Raw genomic sequence first — 14,565 nt, 5'->3', positions numbered from 1 at the left:
ACATGAATCTATATTCGTTTCAAGAGCATTTTCAAACAACGTTTTAGTAACCACAAGAGTTGGGTAAAAGTCCACAAACCATAAAAGAGTGTGCTAAGTAAGAAGCGCGGTAGAAAACTGCAGCGTTCGCCTGATGTGGTAACCATAGCAACAACACGCTGCTCGCGCTCTTTCTGTAAAATCAGAATGCTAGAATAATATACTTTATATTGATTATTTTATATAAAATTTCATACCAAGAGCTGAACTTTAGAATCAACTTTAGAATAATATAAGAATAATATAAATACCCAGAGTTGCTTAATAAGCTTGCCTGATCAGACCAGTCTGTTTTGTTTTGTTTTGTTTGGTTTTTGGAGTTCTGTCTCCGACTAAGAGCTGCCCCCGATAATGCCCCCGTTTTACAGCACGTTCAAAACAACCCGAAAATACACTGCAAAAGCCCGACCAACAGAGACTGCTGGTTGCCAGAGCAGTCGTGTAGTGATTATTTTCACCAACAGAGGGCAATATACACTGATTACACGGTTGCGCTGACGCGCTCCACAGGCTCCAATACTTTCACCATGAAGAACCGTTTATAGGCTATACTGTCTATCTATGTGAAGAACTTACGACGAGACATGTTTATATACTGTCTATGGACATGATCAGTGGTTAAACTGGCTTTTGTAGGGAGGGGGAGCCCTTATCGCATCGTAAAATGACTTAATGTGTTGAGAAATGTGGTGATCAATGTATAATTTCACTGTAATAAAGGTATTATCACACTTTAATAAAGGTATAATTACACATTTATACTACACTGTAATAAAGGTATAATTACACAATGTATTACATTGTAATAAAGGTATAATAACTAGGGCTGTCAATCGATAAAAAAATGTAGCCTAATAGCAATTAATCGCATGATTGTTATGAGTTAACTCGCGATAAATCGCAATTCATCGCACATTTTTTATTTGTTCTAAATGTACCTTAAATTAAAACTTTTCAAGTTTGTAATACTCTAAATCAACATGGGCATGGATAAATATGGATGCTTTATGCAAATGTATGTTTATTATTGAAACCATAGTCAACATATAGCATGAAGACGAGACATGTTTCAAAGGTCATAGATGTTTTTCAAAGAACTTGTTCATGTCTATTAGACACACGTAGAAAGAACAAAGAAATACCAGATTCTAATTATTCTCTTTCTTTGCACTGAGCAATTTACTAACACAAACATGCTTAGATTTTTGCATGACAGGGCAGCTCTTCTGAAAATGCTAAATGTACATTTATTATTTATTATTACATTAGTTTGTCTGTCTCTGTGCCCATTTTAATGAAGCTAAATTCTGAATAAAACTGTATTTTATTTTACATAAAACATGTATTTTACATTGTAATAAAGGTATAATTACACATTATTACATTGTATTAAAATTATAATAACACAATGTATTATTACATTATAATAAAGATATAATTTCAAGGTATAATAACACAGTGTATTATTGTAATAAAAATATAATTTCACAATGTATTATTACACTGTAATAAAGGTATTATAAGACAATGTATTATTATACTGTAATAAAGGTATAATAGCACAGTGTATTATTACACTGTAATAAATGTATAATAAGAATGTATCATTACACTGTAAAAAGGTATAATAACATAATGTATTATTACATAGTAATAAATGTATAATAACACAATGTATTATTACACTGTAATAAATGTATAATTGCGCCGCAGTGTATTATTACACTTTAATAAAGGTATAATTTCACAGTGTATTATGGTACTGTAAAAATGTAGAATTACACATTGTATTATGGGACTGTAATAAATGTATAATACCACAATGTGTTATTACATTGTAATAAAGTTATAATAGCACAGTGTATTATTACACTGTAATAAAAGCATAATGACACAATGTATTATTACATTGTAATAAAGGTATTATAACACAATGTATTATTACACTGTAATAAAGGCATAATGACACAATGTATTATTACATTGTAATAAAGTTATAATAGAAAATGTATTATTACATTGTAATAAAGGTATAATAGCACAATGTATTTCATTGTCATAAAGGTATAATTTCACAATGTATTATTACACTGTAATAAAGGTATAATTACAAAATGTATTATTACACTGTAATAAAGGTATAATTACAAAATGTATTATTACACTGTAATAAAGGTATAATTACACAATGTATTATTACATTGTTATAAAGGTATAATTTCACAAAGAATTATATTTTAATAAAAGTATTATTTCACAATGTATTATTACATTGTAATAAATGTATAGTACCACAATGTATTATTATTACACTGTAATAAAGTTATAATAGCACAGTGTATTATTACACTGTAATAGAGGTATAATTTCAAAATGAATTATTATATTTTAATAAAAGTATTATTTCACAATGTATTATTACATTGTAATAAATGTATAATAACAAAATGTATTATTACATTGTAATAAAGGTATAATTACACAATGTATTATACTGTAAAAAGGTAGAATTACACAATGTATTATGGGACTGTAATAAATGTATAATAAGAATGTATTATTACACTGTAATAAAGGTATAATTTCATAATGTATTATTATACTGTCATAAAGGTATAACACAATGTATTATTACACTGTAATAAAGGTATTATAAGACAATGTATTATTACACTGTAATAAAGGTATTATAAGACAATGTATTATTACACTGTAAAAAGGTATAATTTCATAATGTATTATTATACTGTCATAAAGGTATAACACAATGTATTATTACACTGTAATAAAGGTATTATAAGACAATGTATTATTACACTGTAATAAAGGTATTATAAGACAATGTATTATTACACTGTAAAAAGGTATAATTTCATAATGTATTATTATACTGTCATAAAGGTATAACACAATGTATTATTACACTGTAATAAGGTATAATAACACAATGTATTATTACACTGTAATAAAGGTATTATAAGACAATGTATTATTACAATGTAATAAATGTATAATAACACAATGTATTATTACACTGTAATAAAGGTATAATTACACAATGTATTATGGCACTGTAATAAATGTATAATAACAATATGTATTATTACATTGTAATAAATGTATAATAACACAATGTATTATTACACTGTAATAAAGGTATAATAGCACAGTGTATTATTACATTGTAATAAATGTATAATAACACAATGTATTATTACATTGTAATAAAGTTATAATAGCACAGTGTATTATTACACTGCAATAAAGGTATAATTACACAATGTATTATTACATTGTAATAAAGTTATAATAGCACAGTGTATTATTACACTGTAATAAAAGCATAATGACACAATGTATTATTACATTGTAATAAAGGTATTATAACACAATGTATTATTACACTGTAATAAAGGCATAATGACACAATGTATTATTACATTGTAATAAAGTTATAATAGCACAATGTATTTCATTGTCATAAAGGTATAATTACAAAATGTATTATTACACTGTAATAAAGGTATAATTACAAAATGTATTATTACACTGTAATAAAGGTATAATTTCACAAAGAATTATATTTTAATAAAATTATTATTTCACAATGTATTATTACATTGTAATAAATGTATAGTACCACAATGTATTATTATTACACTGTAATAAAGTTATAATAGCACAGTGTATTATTACACTGTAATAGAGGTATAATTTCAAAATGAATTATTATATTTTAATAAAAGTATTATTTCACATTGTATTATTACATTGTAATAAATGTATAATAACAAAATGTATTATTACATTGTAATAAAGGTATAATTACACAATGTATTATACTGTAAAAAGGTAGAATTACACAATGTATTATGGGACTGTAATAAATGTATAATAAGAATGTATTTTTACACTGTAATAAAGGTATAATTTCACAGTGTATTATTACATTGTAATAAATGTATAATAACACAATGCATCATAACACTGTAATAAAGGTATAAGACAATGTATCATTACACTGTAATAAAGGTATTATAAGACAATGTATTATTACACTGTAAAAAGGTATAATTTCATAATGTATTATTATACTGTCATAAAGGTATAACAAAATGTATTATTACACTGTAATAAAGGTATTATAAGACAATGTATTATTATAATGTAATAAATGTATAATAACACAATGTATTATTACACTGTAATAAAGGTATAATTACACAATGTATTATGGCACTGTAATAAAGGTATTATAAGACAATGTATTATTACACTGTAATAAAGGTATAATAACACAATGTATTATTATACTGTAATAAAGGTATAAAACAATGTATCATTACACTGTAATAAAGGTATAATTTCACAATGTATTATTACATTGTAATAAATGTATAATAACACAATGTATTATTACATTGTAATAAAGGTATTATAAGACAATGTATTATTACAATGTAATAAAGGTATAATAACACTGTATCATTACACTGTAATAAAGGTATAATAGCACAATGTATTATTACACTGTTATAAATGTATAATTTCACAATGTATTATTACATTTTAATAAATGTATATTTACACAATGTATTATTATATTGTAATAAAGGTATAATAACACAATGTACTATTACACTGTAATAAAGGCATAATAACACAATGTATTATTACATTGTAATAAATGTATAATAACACAATGTATTATTACACTGTAATAAATGTATTATAAGACAATGTATTATTACACTATAATAAAGGTATAATAACACTGTATCATTACACTGTAATAAAGGTATAATAGCACAATGTATTATTACACTGATATAAATGTATAATTTCACAATGTATTATTATATTGTAATAAAGGTATAATAACACAATGTACTATTACACTGTAATAAATGTATAATAACACAATGTATTATTACATTGTAATAAATGTATAATAACACAATGTATTATTATATTGTAATAAAGGTATAAAAACACAATGTACTATTACACTGTAATAAATGTATAATAACACAATGTATTATTACATTGTAATAAATGTATAATTACACAATGTATTATTATATTGTAATAAAGGTATAATAACACAATGTACTATTACACTGTAATAAATGTATAATAACACAATTTATTATTACATTGTAATAAATGTATAATAACACAATGTATTATTACACTGTAATAAAGGTATAATAACACAATGTATTATTACACTGTAATAAAGGTATAATAGCACAGTGTATTATTACACTGTAATAAAGGTGTAATTTCACAATGTATTATGGCACTGTAAAAAGGTAAAATTACACAATGTATTATGGGACTGCAATAAATGTATAATAAGAATGTATTATTACACTGTAATGAAGGTATAATAACACAATGTATTATTACATTGTAATAAAAGTATAATAACACAATGTATTATTACACTGTAATAAAGGTATTATAAGACAATATATTATTACACTGTAATTAAGGTATAATAACACAATGTATTATTACATTGTAATAAATGTATAATAACACAATGTATTATTACACTGTAATAAAGGTATTATAAGACAATGTATTATTACACTGTAATAAAGGTATTATAAGACAATGTATTATTACACTGTAATAAATGTATAATAACACAATGTATTATTACACTGTAATAAATGTATAATAACACAATGTATTATTACACTGTAATAAAGGTATAATACCACAATGTATTATTACACTGTAATAAAGTTATTATAAGACAATGTATTATTACACTGTAACAGAGGTATAATTTCACAACGGATTATTACATTTTAATAAAAGTATAATTTCACAACGTATTATTACACTGTAATAAATGTATAACACAATGTATTATTACACTGTAATAGAGGTATAATAACACAATGTATTATTACACTGTAATAAAGGTATAATAACACAATGTATTATTACATTGTAATAAATGTATAATAACACAATGTATTATTATATTGTAATAAAGGTATAATAACACAATGTATTATTACACTGTAATAAAGGTATAATAACACAATGTATTATTACATTGTAATAAATGTATAATAACACAATGTGTTATTACACTGTAATAAAGGTATAATAGCACAGTGTATTATTACACTGTAATAAAGGTGTAATTTCACAATGTATTATGGCACTGTAAAAAGGTAAAATTACACAATGTATTATTACACTGCAATGAAGGTATAATAACACAATGTATTATTACATTGTAATAAAAGTATAATAACACAATGTATTATTACACTGTAATAAAGGTATTATAAGACAATGTATTATTACACTGTAATAAAGGTATTATAAGACAATGTATTATTACACTGTAATAAATGTATAATAACACAATGTATTATTACACTGTAATAAATGTATAATAACAAAATGTATTATTACACTGTAATAAAGGTATAATAACACAATGTATTATTACATTGTAATAAATGTATAATAACACAATGTATTATTACACTGTAATAAAGGTATAATTACACAGTGTATTATTACACTGTAATAAAGGTATAATAACACAATGTATCATTACACTGTAATAGAGGTATAATAACACAATGTATTATTACACTGTAATAAAGGTATTATAAGACAATGTATTATTACACTGTAATAAAGGTATTATAAGACAATGTATCATTACACTGTAATAAAGGTATAATAGCACAATGTATTATTACACTGTAATAAATGTATAATAACACAATGTATCATTACACTGTAATAGAGGTATAATAACACAATGTATTATTACACTGTAATAAAGGTATTATAAGACAATGTATTATTACACTGTAATAAATGTATAATAACACAATGTGTTATTACACTGTAATAAAGGTATAATTTCACAATGTATTATTACACTGTAATAAAGGTATAATAGCACAATGTATTATTACACTGTAATAAAGGTATAATTACACAGTGTATTATTACACTGTAATAAAGGTATAATTTCACAATGTATTATTATACTGTAATAAAGGTATAATAACACAATGTATTATTACATTGTAATAAATATATAATAACACAATGTATTATTACACTGTAATAAAGGTATAATTTCACAATGTATTATTACACTGTAATAAATGTATAATAACACAATGTATTATTACACTGTAATAAAGGTATAATTACACAGTGTATTATTACACTGTAATAAAGGTATAATTTCACAATGTATTATTATACTGTAATAAAGGTATAATAACACAATGTATTATTACATTGTAATAAATATATAATAACACAATGTATTATTACACTGTAATAAAGGTATTATAAGACAATGTATCATTACACTGTAATAAATGTATAATAACACAATGTATCATTACACTGTAATAGAGGTATAATAACACAATGTATTATTACACTGTAATAAATGTATAATAGCACAATGTATTATTACATTGTAATAAAGGTATAATTACACAGTGTATTATTACACTGTAATAAAGGTATAATTTCACAATGTATTACTATACTGTAATAAAGGTATAATAACACAATGTATTATTACATTGTAATAAATATATAATAACACAATGTATTATTACACTGTAATAAAGGTATTATAAGACAATGTATCATTACACTGTAATAAAGGCATAATGACACAATGTATTATTACATTGTAATAAAGTTATAATAGCACAATGTATTATTACATTGTAATAAAGGTATAATTACACAATGTATTATTACATTGTTATAAAGGTATAATTTCACAAAGAATTATATTTTAATAAAAGTATTATTTCACAATGTATTATTACATTGTAATAAATGTATAGTACCACAATGTATTATTACACTGTAATAAAGTTATAATAGCACAGTGTATTATTACACTGTAATAGAGGTATAGTTTCAAAATGAATTATTATATTTTAATAAAAGTATTATTTCACAATGTATTATTATACTGTAATAAAGGAATAATAACACAATGTATTATTACATTGTAATAAATATATAATAACACAATGTATTATTACACTGTAATAAAGGTATTATAAGACAATGTATCATTACACTGTAATAAATGTATAATAACACAATGTATTATTACACTGTAATAGAGGTATAATAACACAATGTATTATTACACTGTAATAAATGTATAATAGCACAATGTATTATTACATTGTAATAAAGGTATAATTTCACAATGTATTATTACATTGTAATAAATATATAATAACACAATGTATTATTACACTGTAATAAAGGTATTATAAGACAATGTATCATTACACTGTAATAAAGGCATAATGACACAATGTATTATTACACTGTAATAAATGTATAATAGCACAATGTATTATTACACTGTAATAAAGGTATAATTTCACAATGTATTATTACATTGTAATAAATATATAATAACACAATGTATTATTACACTGTAATAAAGGTATTATAAGACAATGTATCATTACACTGTAATAAAGGCATAATGACACAATGTATTATTACATTGTAATAAAGTTATAATAGCACAATGTATTATTACACTGTAATAAAGGTATAATTACACAATGCATTATTACACTGTAATAAAGGTATAATTACACAATGTATTATTACATTGTTATAAAGGTATTATAAGACAATGTATTATTACACTGTAATAAAGGTATAATAACACTGTATCATTACACTGTAATAAAGGTATAATAGCACAATGTATTATTACACTGATATAAATGTATAATTTCACAATGTATTATTACATTGTAATAAATGTATAGTACCACAATGTATTATTATTACACTGTAATAAAGTTATAATAGCACAGTGTATTATTACACTGTAATAGAGGTATAATTTCAAAATGAATTATTATATTTTAATAAAAGTATTATTTCACAATGTATTATTACATTGTAATAAATGTATAATAACAAAATGTATTATTACATTGTAATAAAGGTATAATTACACAATGTATTATGGGACTGTAATAAATGTATAATAAGAATGTATTATTACACTGTAATAAAGGTATAATTTCACAGTGTATTATATGTATTATTCAACTGTAATAAAGGTATAATAACACAATGTATTATTACATTGTAATAAATGTATAATAACACAATGTATCATAACACTGTAATAAAGGTATTATAAGACAATGTATTATTACACTGTAATAAAGGTATAATAAGACAATGTATTATTACACTGTAATAAAGGTATAATAACACAATGTATTATTACACTGTAATAAAGGTATTATAAGACAATGTATTATTACAATGTAATAAATGTATAATAACACAATGTATTATTACACTGTAATAAAGGTATAATTACACAATGTATTATGGCACTGTAATAAATGTATAATAACACAATGTTTTATTACATTGTAATAAATGTATAATAACACAATGTATTATTACACTGTAATAAAGGTATTATAAGACAATGTATTATTACACTGTAATAAAGGTATAATTTCACAATGTATTATTATACTGTAATAAAGGTATAATAACACAATGTATTATTACATTGTAATAAATGTATAATAACACAATGTATTATTACATTGTAATAAAGGTATTATAAGACAATGTATTATTACACTGTAATAAAGGTATAATAACACTGTATCATTACACTGTAATAAAGGTATAATAGCACAATGTATTATTACACTGATATAAATGTATAATTTCACAATGTATTATTATATTGTAATAAAGGTATAATAACACAATGTACTATTACACTGTAATAAATGTATGATAACACAATGTATTATTACATTGTAATAAATGTATAATAACACAATGTATTATTACACTGAAATAAAGGTATAATACCACAATGTGTTATTACACTGTAATAAAGGTATAATACCACAATGTGTTATTACACTGTAATAAAGGTGTAATTTCACAATGTATTATGGGACTGCAATAAATGTATAATAAGAATGTATTATTACACTGTAATGAAGGTATAATAACACAATGTATTATTACACTGTAATAAAGGTATTATAAGACAATGTATTATTACACTATAATAAAGGTATTATAAGACAATGTATCATTACACTGTAATAAAGGTATAATAGCACAATGTATCATTACACTGTAATAGAGGTATAATAACACAATGTATTATTACACTGTAATAAAGGTATAATTACACAGTGTATTATTACACTGTAATAAAGGTATAATAACACAATGTCTCATTACACTGTAATAAAGGTATAATAACACAATGTATTATTACACTGTAATAAATGTATAATAACACAATGTGTTATTACACTGTAATAAAGGTATAATAGCACAATGTATCATTACACTGTAATAGAGGTATAATAACACAATGTATTATTACACTGTAATAAATGTATAATAACACAATGTATTATTACACTGTAATAAAGGTATAATTACACAGTGTATTATTACACTGTAATAAAGGTATAATAACACAATGTATCATTACACTGTAATAAAGGTATAATTACACAGTGTATTATTACACTGTAATAAAGGTATAATAACACAATGTATTATTACACTGTAATAAAGGCATAATGACACAATGTATTATTACATTGTAATAAAGGTATAATTTCACAATGTATTATTACACTGTAATAAAGGTATAATTACACAGTGTATTATTACACTGTAATAAAGGTATAATAACACAATGTATCATTACACTGTAATAAAGGTATAATTACACAGTGTATTATTACACTGTAATAAAGGTATAATAACACAATGTATTATTACACTGTAATAAAGGTATAATTACACAATGTATTATTACATTGTTATAAAGGTATAATTTCACAAAGAATTATATTTTAATAAAAGTATTATTTCACAATGTATTATTACATTGTAATAAATGTATAATAACACAATGTATTATTACACTGTAATAAAGGTATAATAACACAATGTATTATTACACTGTAATAAAGGCATAATGACACAATGTATTATTACATTGTAATAAAGGTATAATTTCACAATGTATTATTACACTGTAATAAAGGTATAATTACACAATGTATTATTACACTGTAATAAAGGTATAATAACACAATGTATCATTACACTGTAATAAAGGTATAATTACACAGTGTATTATTACACTGTAATAAAGGTATAATAACACAATGTATTATTACACTGTAATAAAGGTATAATTACACAATGTATTATTACATTGTTATAAAGGTATAATTTCACAAAGAATTATATTTTAATAAAAGTATTATTTCACAATGTATTATTACATTGTAATAAATGTATAGTACCACAATGTATTATTATTACACTGTAATAAAGTTATAATAGCACAGTGTATTATTACACTGTAATAGAGGTATAATTTCAAAATGAATTATTATATTTTAATAAAAGTATTATTTCACAATGTATTATTAGATTGTAATAAATGTATAATAACAAAATGTATTATTACATTGTAATAAAGGTATAATTACACAATGTATTATGGGACTGTAATAAATGTATAATAAGAATGTATCATTACACTGTAATAAAGGTATAATTTCACAGTGTATTACATTGTAATAAATGTATAATAACACAATGTATCATAACACTGTAATAAAGGTATTATAAGACAATGTATTATTACACTGTAAAAAGGTATAATTTCATAATGTATTATTATACTGTCATAAAGGTATAACAAAATGTATTATTACACTGTAATAAAGGTATTATAAGACAATGTATTATTATAATGTAATAAATGTATAATAACACAATGTATTATTACACTGTAATAAAGGTATAATTACACAATGTATTATGGCACTGTAATAAATGTATAATAACACAATGTTTTATTACATTGTAATAAATGTATAATAACACAATGTATTATTACACTGTAATAAAGGTATTATAAGACAATGTATTATTACACTGTAATAAAGGTATAATAACACAATGTATTATGGCACTGTAATAAATGTATAATAACACAATGTATTATTACATTGTAATAAAGGTATTATAAGACAATGTATTATTACACTGTAATAAAGGTATAAGACAATGTATTATTACACTGTAATAAAGGTATAATAGCACAATGTATTATTACACTGTTATAAATGTATAATTTCACAATGTATTATTACATTTTAATAAATGTATAATTACACAATGTATTATTATATTGTAATAAAGGTATAATAACACAATGTACTATTACACTGTAATAAAGGTATAATAACACAATGTATTATTACATTGTAATAAATGTATAATAACACAATGTATTATTACACTGTAATAAAGGTATAATTTCACAATGTATTATTACATTGTAATAAATGTATAATAACACAATGTATTATTACATTGTAATAAAGGTATTATAAGACAATGTATTATTACACTGTAATAAAGGTATAATAACACTGTATCATTACACTGTAATAAAGGTATAATAACACAATGTACTATTACACTGTAATAAATGTATAATAACACAATGTATTATTACATTGTAATAAATGTATAATAACACAATGTATTATTATATTGTAATAAAGGTATAATAACACAATGTACTATTACACTGTAATAAATGTATAATAACACAATGTATTATTACATTGTAATAAATGTATAATTACACAATGTATTATTATATTGTAATAAAGGTATAATAACACAATGTACTATTACACTGTAATAAATGTATAATAACACAATTTATTATTACATTGTAATAAATGTATAATAACACAATGTATTATTACACTGTAATAAAGGTATAATAGCACAGTGTATTATTACACTGTAAAAAGGTAAAATTACACAATGTATTATGGGACTGCAATAAATGTAAAATAAATAATGTATTATTACACTGTAATGAAGGTATAATAACACAATGTATTATTACATTGTAATAAAAGTATAATAACACAATGTATTATTACACTGTAATAAAGGTATTATAACACAATGTATTATTACACTGTAATTAAGGTATAATAACACTATGTATTATTACATTGTAATAAATGTATAATAACACAATGTATTATTACACTGTAATAAAGGTATTATAAGACAATGTATTATTACACTGTAATAAAGGTATTATAAGACAATGTATTATTACACTGTAATAAATGTATAATAACACAATGTATTATTACACTGTAATAAATGTATAATAACACAATGTATTATTACATTGTAATAAAGGTATAATACCACAATGTATTATTACACTGTAATAAAGGTATTATAAGACAATGTATTATTACACTGTAACAGAGGTATAATTTCACAATGGATTATTATATTTTAATAAAAGTATAATTTCACAACGTATTATTACATTGTAATAAATGTATAATAACACAATGTATTATTACACTGTAATAAATGTATAATAACACAATGTATTATTACACTGTAATAAAGGTGTAATTTCACAATGTATTATGGCACTGTAAAAAGGTAAAATTACACAATGTATTATGGGACTGCAATAAATATATAATAAGAATGTATTATTACACTGAAATGAAGGTATAACAACACAATGTATTATTACATTGTAATAAAAGTATAATAACACAATGTATTATTACACTGTAATAAAGGTATTATAAGACAATGTATTATTACACTGTAATAAAGGTATTATAAGACAATGTATTATTACACTGTAATAAAGGTATTATAAGACAATGTATTATTACACTGTAATAAAGGTATAATTACACAGTGTATTATTACACTGTAATAAAGGTATAATTTCACAATGTATTATTACACTGTAATAAAGGTATTATAAGACAATGTATTATTACACTGTAATAAAGATATTATAAGACAATGTATCATTACACTGTAATAAAGGTATAATAGCACAATGTATTATTACACTGTAATAAATGTATAATAACACAATGTATTATTACACTGTAATAAAGGTATTATAAGACAATGTATCATTACACTGTAATAAAGGTATAATAGCACAATGTATTATTACACTGTAATAAATGTATAACACAATGTATTATTACACTGTAATAAAGGTATAATTTCACAATGTATTATTACACTGTAATAAAGGTATAATTACACAGTGTATTATTATACTGTAATAAAGGTATAATAACACAATGTATTATTACATTGTAATAAATATATAATAACACAATGTATTATTACACTGTAATAAAGGTATTATAAGACAATGTATCATTACACTGTAATAAATGTATAATAACACAATGTATTATTACACTGTAATAAATGTATAATAACACAATGTATCATTACACTGTAATAGAGGTATAATAACACAATGTATTATTACATTGTAATAAATATATAATAACACAATGTATTATTACACTGTAATAAAGGTATTATAAGACAATGTATCATTACACT

The sequence above is a fragment of the Scardinius erythrophthalmus genome (genome assembly GCF_964197995.2).
Source record: "Scardinius erythrophthalmus genome assembly, chromosome: 9".
In the NCBI taxonomy this organism is placed as follows: domain Eukaryota; kingdom Metazoa; phylum Chordata; class Actinopteri; order Cypriniformes; family Leuciscidae; genus Scardinius; species Scardinius erythrophthalmus.
Note: the sequence above shows the minus strand (reverse complement) of the source record.